At 43.0% G+C, this 24,740-nt stretch overlaps 1 protein-coding gene across 11 annotated transcripts in view; it reads right to left on the reverse strand.

Moving 5' to 3' along the window:
- Window positions 1-24,740, reverse strand: part of LOC134536607 (oocyte zinc finger protein XlCOF6-like) — a 230,691-nt gene that overhangs the window by 164,753 nt on the left and 41,198 nt on the right. The window contains exon 1 of one of the 11 annotated variants that reach the window (XR_010075820.1): window positions 1,356-18,486. The exons of the other annotated variants lie outside the window; for them this stretch is intronic. The gene's annotated coding sequence lies outside the window, so the exon portion shown is untranslated. Of the gene's footprint in view, window positions 1-1,355; window positions 18,487-24,740 lie in introns of those variants that run through there. 11 annotated transcript variants of the gene reach the window in all.

The raw sequence follows: 24,740 nt of genomic DNA on the forward strand, positions 1-24,740 counted from the left end.
AGTCGTGATGTCTGAGGCTAAGTCCGTTTCTTCTTATTACGTCGTCTGCGGCTAAGTCCCGGTCCCGTTTGAAAAGTTAAAAATTCCACTTACTGCTTGTTGAAATTTGGCTAAGTCCCACCTCGGCTACTGATGGAGGTGATAGACTCCTGAGTTCACGGCGCAGCCGCTACAAGCAGAGTCCGGTTGGTGTCTGTCTCTCGTGACGGAGCAGCGATTCCCTTCTGCCCCTAGTACAGATGCTGGTAAGTTGGCAGCCTCGTGTTGTCGTGACGTGCCGGGCGTCGTGGGCGTTGTCGGCAGCGTGACGATCTGTGGTCTTCTTCGGAGCGATGTTAAGCCGAAGCCTCTGGCTGACAGCCAGGCACCTTCTGCTTGCTGCTTGCTAACACACCCGTATTTATACCAGGCGAACCCAGCATGACATCATCAAGTGCCAATCAGCACAGACTTGAAGTGACATCACTTATAGCCAATCAGCGCTCCGTGCGCTGTTGCTAAGGGCTTGGTCGCCTGAGAATCTCGGGTTTCCTAGGGCCTAGGAGTTATGCAACCCCTTAGACTCCCGAGTATTGCAGTTGTCCTGCCTTTTGGGGAATTCTCGTTAGGTAGGATTTTCCTACCATAACACACTGACTCTCGATCGGCGTCCTCGGACATATATATAGGCCCCGGCGCAATTCCAGAACTCACGAGAGCAGCCGGGGCCCGTCGCGTCACTCCGAGCCATCCCGACAGCAGAAATCTCTCGAAAACAAGTGTCAGCAGCTAGCAGCTGGCAGGTTTCGGATGTCAAACTAACAGTGCCGCGCGGGGTGAGCGGAGGGCTGGAGGGAGATAAAGCGGCGACCTAGGTGCGCACGGCACACCTCATGTTACGGCGTGCAGCTGCGCGTGACGTGGCCTGGCTAACGTTCGTAACAATATTTACACGATACCTCTGATTATTATTTTTAAAATATTGTTATACTGGCCGGCGGCAGACATGGAGTTGCGAGGCCACTACCCTTCTCCCCCTCTCAGCGAGGGAGGTGTGAGTGTCGGCCGGCCAATAGCAGCCTGCCCCTCTATGCACCCACCACTTCAGTCATGGAGCCCGGCCAGTCTGGAGGCATGCAAGACGGTCTGAACGCAGAAACTCTTGAGAAATTAGGGCTCAATGCCTCAGGGGATGGGCAAGGAGTGAGTCATTGGGTCAGGGACACTTGTTGCGTGTAACACGGAGCATCTGGGTGTTTCCGCGCCTGACCAGGAATGTTTACACGGAGCTTCCATGCCTGGCCTCTGCAGGTATAAAAGGGCCCCGCCTCCGAGAAGAGAAGCGGTGTAGCGGAGTGGAGAGAGTCTCTACTTACCGGCGATTGACACCAGCGATACCCGCACGGCGGCATCGGAGCAACTTGTTCAATGGCTGACTGAATGCCTGGCCACTGACAAAGAGTCTCTTTGGTAGAGATACCAGAGAGGGTGACCTGCACAAGGGCAAGGCTGAGAGTAAGGAATACAAAGAAAACAAGAGAGGATAAGGATATGGCAACAATGTTAAGATAAAAACTGGATTCAACATGCTGGTGAAGTCGTAAAAGATTAATAACATCATGGAAAGAAGCACACCTCTGGGTTGCGATACTAAAAGATTACTGATATCCTTAACAATGGAGTTATTCAAGGTCAAATTAGAGAATTGAAAAATGTAAATTGACTTAAATTAAAATTAAATTAAGGAACATGTATGGTAGGTAGAGTTAGATTTAAAGTTACGGATGAACTAACAGAAGAAAAAATTAAAAAAAAAAAAAGGGCATACAATATCACAATGTGAGGTGTTACTGATGAAACAACTACCAATTATGAGTATGATGAACTGTAAAAATGACTTTGTTGTTGTTCGACATAAAAAAGGAACATAAATGGACGCATTACTTGCAAACATCCACAGTGTATTAGTTTTCAGAAAGAATGAAAGTTGTAAGGAAACAATAGATATGTCATATAATTCAAAATATGGTTTGTCGAGAAAAAAGTTAAATTCACAATTATTGTCATGAGAATCAATGTGTTCATAGCACAAATATCCACAATTAAATTTTCCCCAAAAATTTAATGTAAACAACAAAATTATTTTATGACACATCCAGCTTTCCCAACTATTTGTTCAGTGTTATATCAGGGTGTCCAGCAAACCAGGATAGAAAAATTCCCGGACTTTTCCAGGTTTTCCAGACAAAAATGAAAATTTTTCCAGAAAAATTGTAAATGACATCACAGCCCTAAAAAAAGGTATGATCTTAAAAAATATTGACCATAAACTTACCAGTATATATTCCAGGCTGTGAAATCTTCTAAAAAGTTTGTTTTACTGGACCAGACTATGTATAAAAAAACGTAGCACTTCAAATAATGTTTCAGCTTGCACTTCATGAATAAGCATAGTCAAGTCCATCATATCAATACTGCATAATCCTAACATAGGCCTCTATCAAAATATACAGAGACAAAAAATAGTTTATGCACTTAACATTATATATTATTTTAATTCTTGCCCTTAATGATAAGAATATTTTCAGTTCTTGAGACTCAGCATCTTCTTATCTATTAGGGCTGCTTCCTTGGCAGCATGTTCAAGAATTGATTGCTTCTGAGCTTCCAATTCAGCTAAAGCTACAACTTGTCTTCGTTTCTCTTGTTTTCTGTTTACTTCTTCTTCCTGATCTTTCCTTTTCTTCTCTGTAGTATCTTTGTAACAGGCATAAGCATTTTGTGCAGCATGGATCATCTGTTTTGATATTTCCACTTTGTCCAAACCACCTGCAGCAATCACTGCATCAAAAATCCTACGCTGTGCAACCAGAGACTCATTTCTCATATTTTCAACGAGGCACTCTTTGTTGACTGAAAAGCCTCTCTCTAATGAGGCATTTCCGTGAGATAATATCAGCACCAGTTTAAGGAATTGTGTCAAATGCTCGAAACTACCAAATGCCAGTAGCTCCATCCAAAACTTGTCCAGTGTCATAGAATTTCTTCTATAAGAGGCCAGTTTATACTGTACACATTCCAAAGCACAGAGGTCTTTGTACTCCCTGTGTACTTTGTCAGCTAAATTACCAGATATCCATTGGTTTTTGCAGTATATTTCTAAGGCATCTGACAAACGCTTCTGGGCAACTACTGCTTGCGTAGCTACCAGAGGGTCGAAGCATGAAATAGCTTTGGTCAACTTGAAGTGAAGAGGAGAACGCAACATTATTTCTGAAATCATAGTTTGCAAAAATGTACGACACTCATTTTTGAACTCCAGTATTTCTCGCTCTGACAATTTTGCCTGCGAGAGAGCAATTCTTGTCTCATAACCAAGTTTCACTAATTTTGGAGACATAAGATTTTCCTTTTTAGTTACATCAATTGTGAGGCAGGGTGAATTTTTTAAAACATCTGGCTTCACTATCTTTCCCATCAAGTTTTTTACAAGTGATGAAATACTGCTGTACAGGAATGGAGCTAAAGGAGCATCTGACTGAAATTCCCTTAAAAATGGTTCAAGTTCTAAAGAAACAGACTTAAAAAATGCAAATTTCACTGTCAATGCCTTGTCTTTAACAGATTCTGCAATTATTTGAAAACTATTACATGTTGGTACTTTTTTTGTAACAGAAACGTGCGCAACATACTTCTGTACACTTGGAAATATTTTCAAAGCTCTGTCTGCCACCTCAGCATTCTCAAGCCAACGAATCGAGCAGAACTTGAGAGGAAACAATGAAGAGCCTGTAATGGATATAAAATCAGCTCTCCTGGCAGGTACATGGTGCCACAAGTTATGCAAAGCTCTTAAAAATTTGACAACTTTCCAGCTTGCACTTTTCACGCCACCTTTAAAAGCACAGTGGAGGGTGTGCAGTCCACAACTGCCAATATCCAGCAAAATGCCAGCATCTTGGTTATCTTCTGCCATCTGCTTCTTAAAATCTAGCAACAATTTTTTGTTGACATTGGGGCCATGCATGGAAATTTGTACAACATTTTTCAGATTGATATCTTCCAGAGATTTCTTAAATGAAAGTAACAAATCATTTGCAGTTGTGTGACCCAGAAATGCAGAGTTGTAATATCATGTAGTAACAGCTTCCTTTTCCTTGTCCCAGAATCTGACGTAAATATCCATTTGTTGCATTTGAGCAACTTTGTTTAAACTTTCATCAAAAGCAACAACAATATGATGACAGTCAACAACATTATTTAACATTTCCTTTTGAAAGTAAGGAGCAAGGCCTGACACAATTGTGTATGCTAATTTGGTTTCCTGTAATTGCATTCCTGCAGCTATTTCACTATCTGGAAACATTATTTTGAATAAAGATACACTATTGGCAGCAGACCTAAGAGAAGAATGCTGGATAATGGCATTCAAACACCACAAAATTTCTGATTTTGTAACACTGTCTTTCCTGAAATATTGTTCAACACCTCGAGAACTCACAGACCGGGATCTGCTAGGCAAATCACTATTGTGTGACAAAGAGCTTTGAGATGATTTGACGTTACCTGACGAATTAAGTTGTTCATTAGAGGCTTGTCCATCAGCAACTTGTCCACCGAATTTGCTTGTGGTAGCTTTAGACATAGCAGTAACCGATTTGAAAAAAATACCAACAGACTTGGAAGAATTCACTGCATTATTTGCACGTTGGTGTTTTTGGCCTTTTATGTGGCTTGAAAGAGCTTGTTTGCCCATATTACTGAGGGAAACGACAGTCTTGCATAATTTACAACTAAATGCTGGGTCAAGTAACCATGTCGGATTGAACGATGTTTTCTTGAATTTAGACATTATTCACCGAAATTGTAGAGGCCTAGTCGCAGCTCCAGTAAAATCTAGCAGAAAGACCGCGAAAGATTCACAATAAACAAAGCGTAAGTTTGTATGCACATCGCTACAGTGTAAAGAAATATGCTACATTTTATAACTTCCTAAGATCACAGCACTAAAATTCGTAAGTATTTTGGCTATGATTAGAGTACAGAAATTTCCAAAATAATATTCGTATCTTTCAAAGAAAATTATATTTGGCAATCTGAGAGAACTGACGAAACGTGTAAACAAACAGAGGAAACTGCAGTAATGGCGCCGGTGGTCGGTTCGGTCAGCTTCGGTAACCTTCGGATACACTCGAGAACGCCAAAAGTATTGTATGTTGTAACCAAAAATATGGTACAGTAGCAATATATTAGGCAGACTAACTATGAACAGTAGCTTACAAGTTTACAAACTATGGTATTATCTGCCCCCTTCCTAACATTGTGTGCGGTATTATCATCAAAATACGGTATGCATGTCATACATACGGTAGGTATTTATAGACTTCATGAAAGCAGCACGCTTGTATGTCGCAAGTCCAGATACGTAAAGGAAAACATTAGTTTAAATATGATTTGAGTTGTAAAATAGTAAAACTAAATAGTTTATTCTGTAAAACTTTGAGAATAACCTTCATGATAAGCGAGTGGTTGGTGGTTTTGGTCATTTCCAGAACATTCACATTTTTCCCTGACTTTTCCCTGACTTTTCCCTGACCACCAAAATTCCCTGACTTTTTCAGGTTTTCCAGGTTTTTCCGGTCGCCGGACACCCTGTATATGTATAATGTTTCTTGTCCCAGCAGGATTTAATCCAATACATACCCGATGGATCATCCGTGTGCCTCATTAAAATAAAACATAGTTATAACCAAAAATATATACTGTTCACTTTAACTGTCCTTAAACTACTTCATAACTAATGTACACTGACCAATAACTGCTTAAAAAGTCAGCTGCCCAATAGAGATTCACCAGCAACCATAAATACACCAATCCCTCACTTAGCACATCTTCAGATTGCATGAATTTATTTAGCACAATGTTAATTCTACTGCTCCAGTCTTAAATAGCACGTCTGTAAATTTCAGTTAGAGCAAAATCCCCACAGGTAGAAAAAAGTCGGGCATGAAGCCATAAAGTCTGTTTTAACTTCTGTAAACAACAGATGTGCCGTGGCATACAGTTAGCCATACAAGGGGAAAATAAATGTGCGCGCAGGAATGACTACGCTATCGGTATATCGCTATGTTGTATAAACATCGGCTATGGCAACTTAATTTGCAACTATGGAGTGTAAAGGACCAAATGTTTATTTGTCCACGTGTATGCCGCCATGCCGTGCCGTTGTCGCCTGGCCACAAACTGAGCTGTGAACTCAGTCTAGCCAGTGGCAGGGAATTCACACAAACAAAAGCCATCGTACAAAATAAGGACTATATCAAAAGTTTATAAAAGTTACTGATGGTTGTACTAGCGAGAATATATATGACATTAAGGTAAGTGCCCCGGTACTCGTCACTGCTCCAATGGTCGTCACTAGCAACTTCCAATGTAAATAATAGTGAAGTAGCTCAATATATCGCCAACTTAAATATTGACAAAAATTTGGTCGACGTTCTAGCTGAAATTACCACAATAGTTTTCGGAACAAACACTATTTTCAATCAAAAAAAGCCCATGCATCAAAAGTTCGTAGAGCAGTGAAGATAAATAGGGGAATTCCTATACTAAAACACTAAGGACGTTAGTGAACATTTTTACTTCTAATTCTGTAATTTTACATGTTTATTCGTGATGTTTTGTGCTGAATGTGTTAGTTAAATGTTCTTGAAGAGGTGAAAGTGTTTATTTAAAAAAATTCGTTTTCTTTGTATGATTTAGTTAGGGTGACGAAAACTGGATCAATAAAAACCTTGTATTGCTAGTGTTCGTCATACCTGACGAGCACTGGTACATTTAATATTTTATTTAAAGTTGTGCTAAGTTACACCCTAAAGTTCTTAAATAATATTGGTTCTTTGTTGTTAATAGACAAAGTACGTTATTACGATCAGATCCAGTAGTCGTCACCTATGACGACTTCCGATGCATGTGTATGACGACTTCTGGGTCGGAAATTACTTTACTTTATTGATTGCAAAAATTGTGTAGGCATTGTTGTTTACATTAATTTAGGGGTCATTCGATATATATTTTGACATTAATAAGTAAACTAAACATTGTAATGTGTCTCGTTCTTTAATTACAAGGCAAAATGCCAAAACGGAAAATACTGTTGTATGAAGAGTCAGCCATGGAAGCTGCTCTTAAAGATGTAGCGAATGGTATGAGTATAAAATGAGCAGCGGAAAAAAATAGTGTGCCAAGGAACACATTGTCCGATAAACACAAAGGCAAATCGCCCTTGGGTAGGAAGATGGGCGGGCCCTGATTCATTTTTATATTTTACTTTTGATACCGCATAACCTGCTATGTTATGTTGCAGCAACGAATTGAGTCGTATTGCGTACGCGTACAGTATGACGTCGCGTAAATAATAATAAATAGAATATAAACAATTAACAATATTTGATAATTAAACAGTTTTTGTTAACCAAGAAACAATTAAATCTCATTAGAGCGGCTTTATTATATCTCTTTTAAGATAAGAACAAAAAAAACGTGAAAATACGCGATAGTGAAAAACAAAAACATACATATTTCTAATTTGTAAAAAAATACTTTGTTACGTTGTTTCTGTTCCAATCTCAAACTTTGTCTACACACATAATACCTTTAATAAACAGTAAAAAAACTTAGACGAGGAATTTCCAAATTATACTTTATTAATAAACAAACATCGTTCTTTGTATCGTAAATTCATTGAATATGCGCGCGCATGCGTAAAATATACGAGAAATGCGAGTAACAAAATGCAGCCGTGTGTAACGTTTTGTTACTCGTTACTAGACGGCACACCGGTTACTCAGTAACGAATACATTCGGTTTGCTACAGCTCTATGTGCTGTCCCTCTTTGTTCCGTGAGTGCTGTAAGTAAATTCAAAATTTAATGAGGATTATTCATTATATTACTGAATGATCTTTATGAAATGCCATTTTGATGTTTAAAATATAGTACCAAATAAAATTTGAAGCCCAAATAGTACAATACTATCATTCTGGATCCATGAATTAAAACTAATGCAGCCGAAATCGCACATGACGACTACTGGCACAAACATGTGACGAACACTGGCAAACACGAAAATTCGCATGACGACTACTGGCTCGAAATCACACTTTTTTCAAAATAATAAATCTACAAAAATAATTTGTGTTTATCGAAGAGTGTTGGATAGCATTGTAGAGTAAAGTTTGAGGTTAAAAACAAACATGTAGGGGCAGTAATACACCTACAAGGTTATGTACACAATTTTTTTTTTTATAAAAAACTTCTTAGCATGACGACTACTGGTACATCTACCTTAGATACCGTAACAGAAATGAACAGATGATTCACATGGAAAAGGTTGTTAAATGAATGTTGCACTGAAAAAAATAATCATTGGCATGACAGGATTGGTGTGAATCAGGTAGTGATATGAAAATAAAAATATTAATTTTTGAAAAATGAAAATGTAATTATCCAGACAGTAATATCAGTTTCACTGTTAGTAAAGAATGGTTTGGAAAGGTACGCGACTTGAGTTGAAGGTCAAACCTGGGCCGGCAAGTCAGCCAGCCGACTGACGATAAAGTAAATAACCACGTATCTCCCATTAAGCTGGTAATGTCATAAAAAGTTTGATGGACGAGATATAAAGATATGTGGTGTGACATATTTATCATTTACTGTTATTCTACGCATTCATATTACGTAAAGTATATTTTCCTACACAATTTTTTGGAACATTAAATAAAATAGCCTCATATTTATGGAAACTAATGGTTCAGAATATGTGATTTCAAGTAATACGAACATTTTTTTGGGAACACAATAGTTGTGCTAATAGAAGGACTAGTGTAGTAATTTTATAGTCATACTGTAAAATAGAAAATTACCAGTATTTTACCGTGCCACCACTTTCCAGGTAATCTAGCTTATCTTAAAAAGTCGGCGATACTCTCAAAGCCGATCCAAATCTAAAATGGCAGCAGCATGCTTAAAAACCAAATACAAATCTAAACACTTTTTTTTTATGCACAGGACCAAACAGGTATAAACCAAACATTCATATATTTAAACCTATTTTTCATTAGCTCCCACAAAAAACTCCGGTATGAAACATGTCACTCCCGCAAACTTTGTAAAAGCCAACACGTCTTCTCCTCTTCACATACTAGACATGCAAATCCGCAAGCATAATGGCACGCCCCAACCATGTAGCATACAGCACAAGGCCATCAAATATTTTGCTGCAATTGTAGATGAAATATGAACTAAACAATAACACCATTTCAATGTAGGACCACAAGACTCACCAGTATTGGCTACTGTAGGACCACAGGACTCACCAGTGGTGGCTACTGTAAGACCACAAAACTTACAAGTGTTGGCATCTGTAAGACCACAAGACTAAACAGTGGTGGCTATTGTAAGACCACAAGACTCGCCTGTAGTGGCTACTCTATGACCACAGACCCACCAGTGTTGACTTCTGTAGGACCAGGGGACTCAACACTGTTGGCTACTGTAGTACCACAGAACACCAGTGGTGGCTACTCTAAGACCACAAGACTCACCAGTGTTGGCTACTGTAGGACCAGGGGACTCAACAGATGAGCCTACTGTTACGAACGTGAGGAAGGCCACGTCATGCGCATGTGCAGAACTAGCTTGGGCTGACATCACATGCCACCTTAACATGAGATGTGCCGTGCGAACCTGGGTCGCCGCTTCCCCCCTCTTTACCACCGCTCACCGTGTGGCGCTGATAGTTTGACATCTGAAACCTAACAGCTGCGGAGTTACGCGAGCCGCCGACACATGTAACGAGAGATTTCTTGCGTTTGGTCGGCGCGGAATGATACAACAGGCCCCAGCCGCACTCGTGAGTTATAGAAATGGTGTCTGTGATATATAAGACGAGGACGCCGGCCTAGAGAGTCGTTTGAGTTCAGTCGGGACTTTTCCCGCGGCGGAGTTTCCAGGCAATAGAACGGTCAAGTTGAAGCGGCCCACCGCCTCGTATGTCGCTACGTCACAGCCTTCCCACCCCTCTCTCCTCTCTAATCTTTTTCTTGTGAGTTTGTTTCCCCCCTCCTTTTTTCAGCTTCCCCACCGATGCTCCGACCGCAGCGCGCTCTATACGAGGCTTTATAAGCAGCCGTCGGCTGTGCCTCAGCCTCGGCTTAGCATACTTTGAGCTGTGATAAGCACGTGATCAGTTAGTTTGTTAGGCAGTGACGGCACCGAGGGAGAGACTGCTGTGGTTTGATTTTTTGTTTGCTCGCACGAGATGGCCGTATGGTAAAGTAGTTACAGTTTGCTCCGAGGATCCCAGCGTTTAAAGTAAGGTAATTGTTTGCCATCATGCAGGTTTGTCTTAGTATGGCTGCTGGGACCTCTATGGTTCACCTATTCCAGGTTCTTTTTCACTCTTTCATGTCGCGGTTAGCATTGCCGTCCGTTCACGCCTATCGTCTCCTGATGTCGTCGTACCTTATTTTTTAAGCACCATAAGTGCCGGTGTCACGAGTTGCCTGCCTGAGTGACTTTGCTTTGCTGTTGTCTTTCCTGTCTGTTTCTCGCCACGTCTAGGGTAAGTGCTCCCTCGGGCCGTGCACTTGTTACGTATGGAGAGCTCGTGGTTCGTAGGAACCTGTAAACGGCCATGCCGGCCCTGATACTAGTCTAGATGTTACAATTCTCTAAATATTAAATTTTTACATATTTTCTTTTGTAACTTGCTTGTTGTAGCTCCGCACGGAGCACGTTGTTGCTCTATGTAATATTTTGTTAAATGCTCGTATAATTTCTAAAGTAAACCTAAATTTCTGTCCTGTATCATGTATGGGTGCTTCATATGCACATAGTTTGTTACATACTAAATGAACTTTGGCTGCTGCCTTATTGGAGCATATGTTGGTGAAGAAATTATCTGAACTTAATTATTGTCCTCTTTTCGTGTCCTTGTGGACCGGCATGTATTTTGTATTTAATGTGTGAACGTTCATAGAAAAAAATATATATTATTAATAGAACTCAATTCGATCAAACGTATTATTCTTGTTCTTAAAATTTATAGTAATCAGAAATATTGTTTTTACAAGAAACGCTCTGCTAGGTACCCTTAATAGAAAGGGTGAATTTATATGCTCCTTTACTCATATGAGCGCATTGTGTAACTTGGTGTGAATTGTTTGGCGTTTTGTAATTTTCTTCGATCACTCCACGTTGCAACTCTGCGCTACTCTGCTCTCTAGCAGAGCATTGTGTGTTTTTTTGTTTGTTCTTGGTATCATCGCCATGATTTCGCCGGTGAAGCTGATCGCCCACCTTGAGGAGAATGGGCTTCCTGTTTCACCTACCGATACCGTGATGGCATTGCGGGCCCATCTGGTCAAGTACGTGCGGGAAGTGTCTGAGGCGGCGCCTGAGGACCAGCCACGGTCTCTTCCCACTGACGTGAGTCCGTCCGTTTCCTCTTCGTTTAACTTAGAGCTTTTTTTTCCAGCCCTAAAACCACTTGCTGTCTTGGGTGGGAGTGACCCCACGGATGTTTTAGATTTCATAATAGAGGCCGAACGTTTATATAAATTAAATCTAGTTCCCTCAGACGCTTTTATGAAAGCACTGCTCAGCAAGTGCTCTGGCACTTACGTGCCCTTGCTTACTGAGGCCTGTCTTTATGGAGTAAAATTCCCGGATTTTAAGAAATCCTTAGTGCAATCTGTTTGCCTTCCAAAGTGTTTGACACGTGTAAACGGGAGCTCGTCTTCCGGTTCCAACGCCCGCAGGAAACCATTGCGCAATTTGTGACGTCTGTCACCGTTTACGCGGAGGCCCTTGACCTTGACACGCCAGAGGCAGAATTTGTACAGCTCGTCTTGGGTAATTTTTCCCCTCTGGTATGGCAGCATTGTGCCATGCTTACGCCGCCCACTACCCTTGACAGCTTGAGAGCCTGGGGCGGTGAAGTGCAAAGCCGTTTAGGTGCTATTTCTAAATATCACTCGGAGTTTTCTAACGAAACATCCGCCTTTGTGACATGAGCCACGCTCTGCAGGGCCGGCATTGCGGGCTGGGACACGCCCGCGTGTTGCGGCGCATGGCGACGTGAGGTTTGCGCACGTTGGAGTGTCTGATGTAAGCGAGCCATGCGCTAGACAGCCTGGTGTTCGCTCGTCTTGGAATGACAGTTCGGCTAGTCTAGCTGAGCCCTTGCGTGCGCCACGCCCGGTCGGTGCTGCAGGTCAAACGCGTACTGACGCGAGATATAACGCAGCTGGTGTAAGTGCGCCCTCTTGTGCGCCATCTGTGCCCTTGACCCAGTCGCGGTGTCCGGGGCGCAGTGGCATGAATCGCCGAGTGAGTTATGTAACTCCGCCCCCAAGCGCGCCGCCCTTGACCTTGTATGACCCTGAAGGCCGGCCGTGCGTAGACACGAGCCGTAGGAGTGGCAGATGTTCTAACTGCTGCGCGTTCGGTCACGTGGCCGGGGATTGTGTGAGCCCCCGCGTGGATGTCAATGAGAGGAAGTGTTTCCGGTGCAGGCGCGCCGGTCACTATCGTGCCGACTGCCCGGTAACGGGAAACGGCCGCTGATGGGACGTAAGAGAGGTTGTCTCCGTCGTACGCTTCGTAAAGCCTCTCCGCCCACGTTTTTACATTTTTTGTCTATAGGCATACGGGAGTATTTTTATCCGGCACTGGTTGATACTGGCGCATCTCATTCTGCCATTAGCGAGGATTGCTTGGCTAGCCTATTTCTGAAATACCCTTTTTTGAAGCAGCGCCTCGTAGAGGATTCCGACATAAATATTGTTGTCGCCACTGGGCATTGTGTGAAGTCACACAAAATTATTGTTTTGCATTTTAAAATTCATGGGTTTTCGTGGAACTGGCCCTTCGTGGTCGTGCCCGATTTTTCTCCTAATTTGATTTTCGGGCTTGATTTTTTAAGTAAAGCCCGTTCGTGTATTGGATGCCTCGAGGCATGAACTGTCTTTTGGCTCTGCACCCCTGGTGAAAATTTTGTTGCGGCATGAGTCCCGCGCTCCTATTGTCGCCGCCTGTGACGCCTCGGCGTCTAGCGAGCACGAACGAGCGATTGATGACCTGGTGAAATCTTTTTCTGACGTCATTACCCGTAATCTGGGTAAGTGTGACATCTTGCCTTACTGTTTCTACGTCAAGGATGAGGTACCCGTACATAGTAAATATATTAAATTATCTCCACCTAAGATGCAGGCTATGCGCCAGATTATTCAGAATCTTTTGGCTGCTGACGTAATTTCTCCCTCAACTTCGGATTTTTCCACGCCTACCTTCTTAGTGGCTAAGAGAAATAGTACTGATTGAAGGCTCGTACATAATTACAAGCCTATGAACCAAAAGATTATAGATGACATATTTCCGATCCCTACAGTAGAGAGTGCTTTACAGCATCTCGGCAAGGCTAATATTTTTTCAGTGATAGATTTGAACCAGAGTTTCCACCAATGTTTACTGGACCCGGCATGCCGAAAATACACTGCTTTCTCTACTCCCTTTGGCCACTACCACTTCAATAGAATCCCTATGGGGGTTAGTTTTGGCAGCCAGGCATTGAGTCACGTGTTGGACCATGTACTCAGTGACCTTAAATTTAAATTCGTCTTTAACTATGTTGACGATATCATTGTCTACAGTGACTCGTTTGACGAACACTTAGTTCATCTGACTGAAGTATTCAGCCGCCTGAGAGCAGCAGGTTTAACTGTTAATCCAAACAAAATTACCCTGGCCAAGGATTTTGTCAAATTTCTCGGCTATGTCATCGGCCATGGACAGTTGTTGATGGATCCGGACAAAATTTCCCCAGTTGTTGATTTCTCGCGCCCTAAAAATCTGAAGGGCGTGCAACGCTTCCTCGGCTTACTAGGTTATTATTCTAGGTTCATTCCCGACTTTGCCGCAGTCTGTGCCCCCCTCAACCACCTGCGAAAAAAGAATGTGCTATTCGTTTGGGGCGACGAGCAGGAAAAGGCTTTTTCAGTCCTTAAGAAACGGCTGGCTTCCCTCCCGTTTTAATTCTACCTGATTTCGACAAACGTTTTGCTGTCCAGGTTGACGTCTCGTCTATAGCTCTAGGGGCTGTCATAGGCCATTTCGAAGACGGAAAATTAAGTCCCATAGCTTTCGCTAGCCGAACTTTGCTAGAGGCAGAGCGCCGCAGAGGAATTTACGAGAAAGAGGCCTTAGCATGTCTGTTCGGCCTGGAGAAATTTGAAAGTTACCTAGACTGCAAGGAGTTCGATTTGTACACCGATAATAGGGCTCTGAGCTGGTTGTTTAACCATCCCCACCAGCTTGGGAAATTAGCCGTTGGATTCTCAGACTCTCCCGGTTTCGCTTCGTCATCCACCACGTGAAAGGCACGTAAAATATTGTAGCAGACACACTATCCAGGATGTACAACCCGGAAGAATTTGAATTCCCCGACTTTGAAACCCCGCCTATTTCTGAGTTAGTTGCCGTTCTGAAGGTTTTTCCTGAATCCTTCATTAATATCAAAGAGTGTCAGCGCGATGATGCCTTGTGTGTTCAAATCCGCAAGGATTTGCGTGAAGGCAAGTCCGTTGAATATTTGGACAACCAGGGACTTATCTATTTTTGTGGGTAGTACCGGCCGTGCCCGGAAGATGGTAGTCCCGGCTAAACTTAAAAATATGGTGCTCACTTATTTTCATGCCTCGCTTGCCGGCGGACATTTAGGTATAAAGAAGACTTTCCGCAAAATCGCTCTTCACTTGTTTTGGCCTGAGATGCGCAAGGACGTGCGTGAATTTGTCCGTGCTTGTCACGACTGCCAAATCTCCAAGCCCCCGCACAACTCTAGGATGGGGTTTTATTGCGCTGATCCGCCTGTGGCGCCGTGGCATGTTCTCCACGTAGACATCTTTGGACCCTTAACACGATCAAAGAAAGGTAATGTGTGTATTTTGGTAATTTTGGACATATTTACTAAGTTTGTGATTTTGGCCCCCTTAAAAAACATGAAATCTATTTCCATTGTAAAGGTTCTCAGAGAACAGGTGTTCAAAGTATTTGGTCCACCTTGCATCATAGTGTCGGACAATGCCAGGTATTTTCAATCAGATGTCTATCGTGAATTCTGTTTTGAGTGGGCGATTAAACCTGTGTACAGCACCGCCTAATTCCCCCAGGGAAATATGTCTGAGAGAGTAAATAAAGTACTGAAGAGTATCCTTAAGGCGTACAATCGCGCTGATCAAACTTTGTGGGACTCGGAAAATGAGTATGTAAACATGGCTTTGAACTCCGCCCACCATTCCGCCACGGGGTCCCCCCCCTTCTGTACCTTTCCTAAGGAGGGAACTTAGCCATCCTCTTCTGAATCAGTGGGGCATACCGTCGCTGGACTCAAGCCTTAGTGGTCCCGAGTTGGACCGAATTTTGGATAGAGTAGAATGTAATCTCACAAACGCGAGACGCGATGTGGCTTCTAACTATGATAAGCATAGAAAAGCTCACTCGTTCGAGGTCGGCGACCAGGTCCTGTGTAGAAACTTTACCCTGCCATCTCTGACAGCAAGGATAAATGTTAAACATATCGCGCCATACAAAGGGCCTTATGTAATAAGCCGATTTCTCGCCCCCAACACGGCGCTATTGCAGTTAGTAGCTAACAAACGTAAGTTTGTTAAGGGACACGTTTCCCAGCTTAAAAAATATGTTAGCTAAACCTCTTGTTATAGTTGTTTATTATAGTTACTGTTTATAATGATCTTGTTGCGTTGTCTTGTAGTTTTGACATTTCCATATTTTATATATTTGCATACCTATATAACCTAATATTGTGTTGTTTTTTTTGAGGCCTATATTAATTCTCGTGTGGGTGTGTTTATTCTTGTTCTTGTGGTATGCTGCCTGCTGTCTTATTGTCTACAGTGGCGCTTTCCATCCCGACCCCTCCCTTCGCTGTGCGCGACTGTCTTCACCGCATCGTCTACGCACCGCTCGCCGCATCTTCAGCGCCGCGTGGAGAGACGTCTCCGCGCCGTCTCTGTCGCATCCGCCCCTCTGTGCGACCCGTCCGAGAGAGAGAGCCCGCTTCCGCCTGCCAGTACTGTGAGTTACGCTAACTTCGTCGCACCTGTTTCTCTAATCTTCCGCCGGAGCCGTCTCCTAGGATTGATGTCATCCTGGAAGAGACGCTCTGTGGAATCGAGTTTACAAGATGTGAGGAGGGCATCTACCAGTTCGCGTGAGTGGCAGCTCGCTTCTGGACACTTACCACGTGAGCTACGTGACGGCGCTCTGCAGTGCCTCCGGATCTCCGTGCCCGCTGCCTAGCCGCTGAGTTTGGCAGCCTCCGCGCGTGTGGTGTCTTCTCCGCTGTCAGGGCCGTGTGGAATGGCGACACCCGCTGGAGTTCCTGCGGTTGAGAAGCTAGCCCCTTGCCCCTTCTACTGGGGACTCTCTGCTGACTGTGTACCCCTCCCGTCTCACCCCATGGTCTCGGAGGTGCACTCGTCCGGCTTGTCTAAAAACTGTTCTTTGTTATAGTGAATGACTGTAGTTTGGCGACTGGTGCCCCTTGTGTTTCCGACTCCCGCGCAACATCAGCGTCCAGCCGATCGTTGCCCCAACAGGGGCTCTGATTTTCTTGCAACTGCCACAGAGTCTCGCCGTCAACAACGTACTTCGTTTCACTGGGAGACCCTCGCCGAGCATCAAGATACATCGATCTTCATCTTCAATAATCGTTTCGCATATCAAGATACCACCTCTGTATGCTTTCTCTCCGGGCAGGGGCCCTTTTAGGGGTGGGTGTTGAAGCGGCCCGCCGCCTCGTATGTTTGTTTCCCCCCTCCTTCTTTTTTCATCTTCCCCACCGATGCTCCGACCGCAGCGCGCTCTATGCAAGGCTTTATAAGCAGCTGTCAGCTGTGCCTCGGCCTCAGCTTAGCATACTTTGAGCTGTGATAAGCATGTTATCAGTTAGTTTGTTAGGCAGTGACGGTGCCGAGGGAGAAACTGCTGTGGTTTGATTTTTTGTTTGCTCGCACGAGATGGCCGTGTGGTAAAGTAGTTACAGTTTGCTCCGAGGATCCCAGCGTTTGTCTTAGTATGGCTGCTGGGACCTCGATGGTTCACCTATTCGCGGTTTGCATTGCCGTCCCTTTCTGCCTGTTGTCTCCTGATGTCGTTGTACCTTATTTTTTAAGCACCATAAGTGCCGGTGTCACGAGTTGCCTGCCTGAGTGACTTTGCTTTGCTGTTGTCTTTCCTGTCTGTTTCTCGCCACGTCTAGGGTAAGTGCTCCCTCGGGCCGTGCACTTGTTACGTATGGAGAGCTCGTGGTTCGTAGGAACCTGTAAACGGCCATGCCGGCCCTGATACTAGTCTACATGTTACAATTCTTTAAATATTAAATTTTTACATATTTTCTTTTGTAACTTGCTTGTTGTAGCTCCGCGTGGAGCACGTTGGTGCTCTATGTAATATTTTGTTAAATGCTCGTACAATTTCTAAAGTAAACTTAAATTTCTGTCCTGTATCATGTATGGGTTCTTCATATGCACATAGTTTGTTACATACTAAATGAACTTTGGCTGCTGCCTTATTGGAGCACATGTTGGTGAAGAAATTATTTGATCTTAATTATTGTCCTCTTTTCGTGTCCTTGTGGACCGGCATGTATTTTGTATTTAATGTGTGAACGTTCATAGAAAAAAAAATTATCAAAAGAACTCAATTCGATCAAACGTATTATTCTTGTTCTTAAAATTTATAGTAATCAGAAATATTGTTTTTACAAGACACGCTCTGCTAGGTACCCTTAATAGAAAGGGTGAATTTATATGCTCCTTTACTCATATGAGCGCATTGTATAACTTGGTGTGAATTGTTTGGCGTTTTGTAATTTTCTTCGTTCACACCACGTTGCAAAGTCCCTGGAAGAAGATTCTAGGGCAGAGAGTTCAGTTCCGGGTGATAGTGTCGTGGGCACAGCGGAGCACTGAGTGAAGTTCCGAGCGAGGCGTCAAGCAGATCATCTGCGAAGGCAAGTGCGACGACGGCGGCGTCAGCGGCGGAGTGCGGCGACGGAGTCCTGCGACTAAGGTCCTTGAGGAAGGTGCGGCGAGAGTTGCGCCAGAGGTACGGCCCAGCGAGGTGTGCGGTGTGTAAAAATTAGTGACTGGGAAGCAACATTATTAAGTGCAATTGATTAATTGCCATTTTTAGATTATTTACTAGTAATGTAAATAGCGGCAATAAATAAAACTGTGTGTGTAATAAAATCTTTATTTGGGCTATCCTTTACGAACCCGCGATTCTTAACATTTTGGTGTCAGAAGTGGGATAGCCCTAATTAAATTATTTGCAAATAGTTAATAGTGACTAAAAAAATTAATAAATTAGAGTTTAGAATTTTGGTTTTAAAATTAGTGTTAGGAACCGTAGTTAGTTTTGAGTCTAGTAGTTTTAAAATTAGTGTTAGTGTTTAGTAGGGGTTTAGGTTAGCACATAGGGGAAATTACAGTGTCATTATAAGACATTAGTGTTAGTCTTGTAGTGAATGTGGACAAGGAAGATGGCTGCCGACGTGCTTAAGAATATCCTGGCCTTCTTGGCCGAACTAAAGAGTAGCCAGGAGAAAATGGAAAATAGGCTGGACGAGATGAAGAGTGGCCAGGAGGAAATGAAGAATGAAATGAAGAGTGGCCAGGAAGAAATGAAGAATAAAACTGATAACTGCCAAGAGGAGATGAAGAATGCTATGAAAAAAGAGATAGAGGACATCAAGAAAAACCAAGAAGAAATGAAAAAGAAGATTGATGAAACCAGCAACCAGTTGGAAGGCAAAGAACAGTGTTTAGAGCAACATGTAGCAGAACATGAAGAACTAGTAGCACAACAGCTGGCCCAACTCGAGCACACCACAGAACAGCGAATATCAGCGGTAACCGAAGAATGGCGTCGGATGCTGAAGGATGCTACATCTGCTACGAAACGGAGTACTTATTCTGAACACATGAAGGTGGAAGGTGCAAATGGCCTCCCGAAATTCAAGCCACCCACTTATGATGACCAGTCGTCATGGACTGTCTACAGGTGACAGTTTGAGGCAGCTGCTGAAGTAAATGGGTGGGACGATGAAGAAAAGGCTACGGCACTCGTCTTGGCCCTGCGAGGATCTCCACTAGAGCTGCTGCAGACCATACCAGTTACAGACCAGGAAGAATATGGGGTATTAGTAGAGGCCCTTGAGCTGACGTATGGCGATCGACACATGGGCGAGGTGTATAAAACAGCCCTGAAGACACGTCCACAGAGATCTTCGGAAACCCTCCAAGAGTTCGAAGCCGACATCGAGCGACTCGTGCACCTCGCCTACCTAGAAGCACCAGCAGAGATCCGCCAGCAGCTAGCCACCAGTGCTTTTATAGACGGGCTCAGAGATGCGGAGGTTCAGCCAACTCTTTTTTTGGCCCGGTACAAGAAGAGATGCAAGGCCTCGGTTCATGCCCTGGAAATCGTGGCAGCACGCAGTGCCTCAAGAAACACAAGCATCAGGACAAGGAGAGCTGGACTGGAGCCCTACAATGCAGCACATGCTAGAAACACCACTAATTAAGTAGATATTTTAAGGACATTGAAGAAGCTGCTGAATGATAATTCAGGTAACCAGGTCAAAAGAGCAGGAAGACGCCTGCGGTGATTCATCTGCAATGAACTAGGACACATCAAGTGAGACTGTCTGACACGCAGAAAGACAACACAACAGGAAGAAATACAAGAAGACCAACAGGAAAACGAGCAATAGCTGGTATGAGGGGGCAGATGCCAACTCTACAGATATGGTAGCCCCTAGGGTTTTTCCTGTTTCCGTAGGGCCAATGAAAAATGGTAAATAAAAAAGACCCATTTCGGTGAATAAAAAGTGTTATTTTGGTGCAAAATTTTGGTGAAAAAAAATTGATTAGTTAGAAAAAATAAATATTTCGTTATTATAATTTCATACACATATATATTTGATGTAATTATTGTTTTATTTGGTCAAAATTTATCAAAAACAATGTTTTGAGTACAACATGTAGATTTAAAATTTAGCTCGCTGCATTTGTAATTAAAATTCTCAAGATTACATACAAAAAAATTGGTTGTCTGTAAGGTTGGTTTACAGACGATAGTTTAACGTGACAACGTCATAACAAAACATTGACGAAATGATTGCATACTTTTATGAATAAAACTGAATCATTTTTATTGAATTATCGCTATTTTGTATGGATACAAAGGAGTGAAATGAAATCTACAATTTAATTGATAAATTTACTTTTATTTACACTCATTAATTCAAATATGTTTATACTCTAACGAACAGATTATTTTAACTATAACTTTTATAAATGTTTGCTATTTAACTTCTTCCAATCTGTGTTATTCTGTTAAGGATAGAACAATGATAGTAAAAGTAGGAAACAAATTGGAGTGTTTCAAGTTTAATGTGCCTCGAAAGTCAAATCGATATTCTTTCAATTGAGTGGAAGAGAGTTAGATGCGGCGCAAGAGTACAATGAGCGTATAGGGACACAGCGTAACGGGAAGTAAATATGTAGTTTAGCGGTATTTGCGGAAAAAAAATGTTAAAAATCTGAAAATACTTTTATTATATGCTCTTTAACTTCCTCTTTTCATTAAACCCGGCGGAGATAAGAAATTCCATATACTTCAGGAGATATCAAATTTTTTTGAATTTTCATCACAATACCTATTCACTATTGTTTCTTGTATAAGAGTATGAATTTTTTTTCGCGACGTAGGTGAACGACTACATCATTTTCTTCTAATGGCAAAGGAATTGTACCCGCCTCTAAACTTAGGTGAGTTTTTAACGTTTCCAATTATAATGTTTTATTTGTTACAGTTAAACCTCTCTGAAACGACCCCTCACGGTTCCCAGGAATAGGATCGTAATAGGGGGGGGGGGGGGAGGTCGTAATAGTTGTTTTCCAAAATTTTCAGTTCATTTCACCCCCCCCCCCCCCAAATAACCGCTACTCGCTAAGAAACCAGCCGTACAATGGCAGGATGCTGTCACTCACAATGCTAAACGCTTTGCTTTAAACCCACTTTAACCTTCATGACAAGTCCGTCGCCCTACAGGCCACCTCTAAAGAAAAGATGTCAAAAGACAGTTTATGTTTACTGGTTAGTTTACATGTACGTTTTCTGCTTGCTGTAGTTAAATACACTAGAACCCCGATGTCACGAACCCCGGTTTTAACGAAGCAGTGATTTTTTTACGATTACATTCTTGGTAACCGTCAAAAAATTGGACATTTTGACCAAAATGTGAAAATAATAAAAAAAAGAAAAAAAAATGAAAGATCATTAAAAATCTGTTAATTTTATCACACAGCGTATTTTTGTGTCGGCTTTAATACTTCCAATAATGTTCATGTAAGAATAACAAAAAAATAATGGGACATTTCCTTTAAAAATATGGCAGCGGTAGGTTCTGCAACGCGAGTGGGCGCACACTAAGCTCGCCCGGCTGGCGGCAGCGGCTTCATGACATAAGCTCACCCCTCCCTCCCCTATTTCACATTCTTCAAGGCTAACTCATCCCTTCCAGACACACAAACCATCTAGTGTCCTCCCTTAAAACACCCCAACTTCGCTTCCCTTGAAAAACCTTCAGTGAAAAATGCTCATTTCACCCTCCCTTCTCCCATAAAATTGGGCTATTATAAATGGGGTACTAAAGCGGTGAGGGAGGGGTCAAAATATGTCACTTTTCACACCAAGTTCGAGTTCAGTCATCTCTGGCAAGGAATTTACAAGCTTTCAAACTTAAATATAAATGTATTTTAATAGCAAGGGTCCTATGAAAAGGAATATACCGAATAAAATCAAGCTGCTGTCACCAAACAAAGCATAAAACGGTCCAATTCGACGTCGCTTCGTTATTGCTCGCGCGAGAGGTGAGACGTGGAATGTTAGAAGAAAGATAAATGCGGAGGAGACAGACGGCAGCCGGTATGTTTCCTGCGTGGGGAATAAGTGGCGTAGCATTTTTTTTATGCTGGGTGAAGCGACCTTCTTCTATCAAACCACGGTAAAAGATTATTGCTTGAGCTGTCAAAATAAACATAGCTGCGGCAGTTAAAAAAAGTCGAGGCGGGCGTGCATCCAGTCGGTCGCTGTGTATTGTCAACCGATAGTAATCAAAATCAAGAGAAATCCAGCAGGTAGCTTTGCCTTAACTGCGTACCACACTAGACACTCGCAAAAAGCTAAAAGTAAACACGTTGCCACCAAAACCTTTATCTGCACCCTGCCGGCAAAGGGACGTGGAATGGAGGTTTTTAACTGCTGAGGTGGCTTTGTTTACTCCCGAACAATTAGAAGTTCCTGTAATGCAAGTGGTAGTTAGCGAAACTGTTTCAATTCCAGCAAATCATGAGAAAATAATAGCAGCTATGATTACGGGAGACCCTAGGGACAACATGAGCTACCTGATAGAGCCAGATATGAAGTTAGGATTGAAGACACTCCTGGTCGCTTGAAGCATTGCAAGATGTAGCTAGGTTGTAACAGTCAGGGTGGCCAACCTCGACTCTCGAACAAGGGTCCTTAAACCAGGGGACCCAATAGCTAGCTGCAAACCAGCCACTTGGGTAGGCCAATGCGAGTCTTCCTCACCTGCTAGACATGATGTGCAAACACTGAACCCGAATCTAGAGCAACTACTAAGGCGATGCCAAAATAATCTGACAGATGGGGAAATAGAAGAAGTAGCAGCTTTTCTGGTAAACAAACAGGATGTATTTTCCTCAGGGGATACTGACCTTGGGAGAACAAGCCTGGTCTATCATCGCATCAACACAGGTGATGCAGAGCCGATCCGACAGGCACCACGACGGCTGCCTCTAGCCAAACAGGAAGAAGCTGAGAAGTTGATAGCGGGTATGATGGAAGGTGGTGTAATAGATCCATCAGCAAGTCCTTGGGTTTCCCCAGTTGTTTTACCGCTTGAGGGAATATGCAGGAAGGGATGCGTTAACTGTTCGGGACGAACAGGTTTAAGGAGGGGGAAATGTTACGAACGTTAGCAGGGCTGCGGTGCACCGGTGCAGCGCTAGCTGGCTGACAGATGGCCGCTGCAACATGAGAAAACTGCGCGCACCTGGGTCGCTGCTTCCCCCCTCCTTCCCACCACTCCCCGCGTGGCGCAGATAGTTTGACATCTGAAAACCTGACAGCTGCGGAGTTACGCGAGCCGCCGACACGTGTTTAGAGTGATTTCCGCCATCGGGTCGGCGCGGAATGACGCGACAGGCCCCAGCCGCGCTCGTGAATTCTAGAAATGGCATATGTGATATATAAGACGAGGACGCTGGCCTAGAGAGTCAGTCGAGTTCAGTCGGAAGTTCTCCCGCGGCGGAGTTTCCGGGCGATAGAACGGTCAAGTCCCTGGACGAAGGTTCCAGGGCAGAGAGTTCAGTTCTGGGCGATAGTGTCGCGGGTCCCGAGCGAAGCATCGAGCGGATCTTCGGCGAAGGCAAGTGCGTCGGCGATGGCGGAGTGCAGCGACGGAGTCCTGCGACGGAGGTCCACGAGGAGTGCTGCGGCGAGAGGTGCGCCAGAGGTACTGCCCAGCGAGGTGTGTGGTGTGTATAAACTAGTGACTGGAGAAGCAACATTTTTAAGTAGAATTGATTAACTGCCATTTTTAGATTATTTACTAGTAATGTAAATAGTGGTAATAAATAAAACTGTGTGTGTAATAAAATATTTAATTGGGCTATCCTTTACGAACCCGCGATTCGTAACACTACTATAGGACCAGAGTTACTCACCAGTGTTGGCTACTGTAGGACCAGAGGACTCACCAGTGGTGGCTACTGTAGGTCTAGAAGCTAAGCAATGAATGCTTTCTGACTAAGTTTTGAACCAATGTACGGATACAAAACGTACAGATAAGACAATCACAGCCAACAACAACTGACACAGAACAGAAACTGCATAACCCGGACATGTCAAAGCCATCTCCCAATCAAGCTGCAGTAATTCAATTCCTGTTCTTCATGTTGCAGACCTAAAACTAAGCATACATGCTGGTAGTCCTCTCTCTATTGGTTTTATCCATTTCACCAGTAAAGCGGGCATTAAAGGAAATAAAAGCTGGCAAAGAAGAAACTGCCAGTAAGAAAAAAGCCTCGAAAAAATAAACAGAACAGAAACAAGCACTCAATTAAACTTTTCTGCATGATTGATAATTTTCACACACACCAATCCTGCTGATTCTTGTGTAAAATCACCTCCTGAATATGACCTTCTTCCCCAACACCCACTGGTTCCTGGGGAGGGGCCACACATATTTTCATAATTTTTCAATATTTTAGAGGGAAGAATAATAAATAAAGAAGATAAGTAGCTTCATTTAGTGCTTGCTTTCCTTTCGTACCCTGAGGTAGACGTTTCACATACCATAAACCAGCAGTATTCTGCCAACATGCTTGCCTTCCACTTTCCTGAAAATCTCCTCTCGAACTTATTGATGTCTTGATGTGTTCATCCGAAACTCCTCCCACATTCTAAAGGAAGAAGTGAAGGTGAGAGTGGAGGAAATACACTTTAAGAAACATGTTACACTCCATAGCCTCGTGTGCTAACAGCAGTTCCTCGACTTGAGTGACCTAATCATCACTTCTTTTT

The sequence above is a fragment of the Bacillus rossius genome, chromosome 11, assembly GCF_032445375.1.
Source record: "Bacillus rossius redtenbacheri isolate Brsri chromosome 11, Brsri_v3, whole genome shotgun sequence".
Taxonomy (NCBI): Eukaryota; Metazoa; Arthropoda; class Insecta; order Phasmatodea; family Bacillidae; genus Bacillus; species Bacillus rossius.